The sequence below is a fragment of the Elephantulus edwardii genome, unplaced genomic scaffold, assembly GCF_000299155.1.
Source record: "Elephantulus edwardii isolate Elephantulus edwardi_28Jun2011 unplaced genomic scaffold, EleEdw1.0 scaffold00239, whole genome shotgun sequence".
NCBI lineage: Eukaryota > Metazoa > Chordata > Mammalia > Macroscelidea > Macroscelididae > Elephantulus > Elephantulus edwardii.
The window spans coordinates 4,318,449-4,320,983 of NW_006399989.1; the positions used below are offsets into that span (position 1 = coordinate 4,318,449).

Here is a 2,535-nt window from a genome sequence, read left to right on the forward strand (position 1 = left end):
AATTAAAGCCAAATAAAGTTAAATCATGTCCAAAGGAATCAAAATTTGGTATTGAGTCTATCCCCTCTGAATTTAAAAACAGACTCAGGAATAGGTTTGAGGCCTTGAACACTAAAAAAACAGATGAGTTGTGGGAAAATATGAAGAATATCATTCATGAAGAATGAAAAAAGTCGCCCAGACCAGCAGAGGCAGCAGCCAGAGCAGCCGCCGCCCACGCCCTCTCCTGCCCGCCTGCCCGCCCTCCGCCGCCCTCCACCTGCCCCAGGGTTTCTTTCCCCCTTCCTCCTCCTCCCGCCCGCCGGCGAGAGCCCCCCCTCGCCTTCCCGCCAGCCCCTATTGTTCCACCCCCGGCCTCCTGCCCTTCCCCTTCCCTCCCGCCCCCCTTTTCCCCCTCAGTCGCCTCGCGCCTGCAGTTTTATCTTTCACCCTCACCTGTGACCAAAGACTTGACCACTCAAAGTCCAGCTCACCAGAACACAGCTCGACATGGACACCGGTGTGATTTAAGGTGGATTAAATGTCACTCTCACCATCCGGCTACTTATGCATGGAAAGGAAGTTGGCAGTATCATCGGAAAGAAAGGAGAATCGTTAAGAAGATGCGTGAAGAGAGTGGTGCACGTATCAACATCTCAGAAGGGAATTGTCCTGAGAGAATTATCACTTTGGCTGGACCCACCAATGCCATCTTTAAAACCTTTGCTATGATCATTGACAAACTGGAAGAGGATATCAGCAGCTCTATGACCAATAGCACAACTGCCAGTAGACCCCTAGTAACCCTGAGGCTGGTGGTTCCTGCTAGTCATTGTGGCTCTCTCATTGGAAAAGGTGGTTGCAAGATCAAGGGAATACGAGAGAGTACAGGGGCTCAGGTCCAGGTGGCAGGGGATATGCTCCCCAACTCAACTGAGCGGACCATCACTATCGCTGGCATTCCGCAATCCATCATTGAGTGTGTCAAACAGATCTGCGTGGTCATGTTGGAGCACCCCCCGAAGGGCATGACCATCCCGTACTGGCCCAAGCCGTCCAGTTCTCCAGTCATCTTTGCAGGTGGTCAGGACAGGTACAGCACAGGCAGCTACAGTGCGAGCTTTCCCCACACCACCCCGTCCATGTGCCTCAACCCTGACCTGGAGGGACCACCTCTAGAGGCCTATACCATTCAAGGACAGTATGCCATTCCACAGCCAGATTTGACCAAGCTGCATCAGTTGGCAATGCAAGTCTCATTTTCCTATGACTCATGGCCACACCGGATTCAGTGGCATTGAATCCAGCTCTCCAGAGGTGAAAGGCTATTGGACAGGTTTGGATGCATCTGCTCAGACTACTTCTCATGAACTCACCGTTCCAAATGATTTGATTGGCTGCATAATCGGGCATCAAGGCGCCAAAATCAATGAGATCCGTCAGATGTCTGGGGCACAGATCAAAATTGCGAACCCAGTGGAAGGATCTACTGATAGGCAGGTTACCATCACTGGATCTGCTGCCAGCATTAGCCTGCCTCAGTATCTAATCAATGTCAGGCTTTCCTCGGAGACGGGTGGCATGGGGAACAGCTAGAACAATGCAGATTCATCCATAATCCCTTTCTGCTGTTCACCACCACCCATGAGCCATCTGTGTAGTTTCTGAACAGTCAGCAATTTCAGGTTCTAAATAGTTTGTAAATTTTCAGTTTCTACACTTTATCATCCACTCGTGATTTTTTAATTAAAGCGGTTTAATTCCTTTCTCTGTTCAGCTGTTGATGCTGAGATCCATATTTAGTTTTATAAGCTTCTACCTGTTTTGGTTGTTTTGTTTTTTGAGGGGTTTTTTGCTCATGAAATTTTTTTCCTGTTTGTCATGGATATGTAAGAGTGGAATATTAATACATTTCAGTTTAGTTCTGTAATGTCAGGAATTTTTTTAAAAAATTAAAAGATGGACTGGAGCTTTTCCTTTGTGAATAGAAAAAAAAAAAGAATGAAAAAAAGTCAGTACAAAGAATGAAGAAGAAAAGACCAAAATGGATGTCAGAAGAGACTCTGAATATTGCACTAGAACACCGAGAAGTCAAAGTAAAGGAAAGAAATCAAGAAGTTAAGGAGCTAAATAGAAGATTTCAAAGGGCAGCTTGGGAAGACAAGACATAGTATTATAATGAAATGTGCAAGGAGCTGGAGTCTGAAAATTAAAAGGGCTGAACTTGCTGAGCATTTCTTAAACTGAAGAAACTAAAGAACAAATTCAAGCTGTGAGTTGCAATGTTTGATGCTGTGGGCAGAATACTGAATGATTCAAGAAGCAGTAAAAGAATATGGAAGAAGTATACAGAGTCATTTTACCAAAAAGAAGTTGCTGACACAGAAGAATTTCAAGAACAACATATGATCAAGATGCAATGGTGATGAAGGAGGAAATTTGGGCTGCTCTGAAGGACTTGGAAAAAAATAAAGCCTCAAGAATCTATGGAATACCAATTGCCATATTTCAACAAACAGATGCTGCCCTGGATGTGCCAAGAAATCAGAAGAACAA

General features: G+C 45.3%; 1 pseudogene; it reads left to right on the forward strand.

Moving 5' to 3' along the window:
- The first annotated feature begins 459 nt into the window (after nt 1-459).
- LOC102869946 lies at nt 460-1,575 on the forward strand (annotated as a pseudogene).
- Nucleotides 1,576-2,535: the final 960 nt, after the last annotated feature.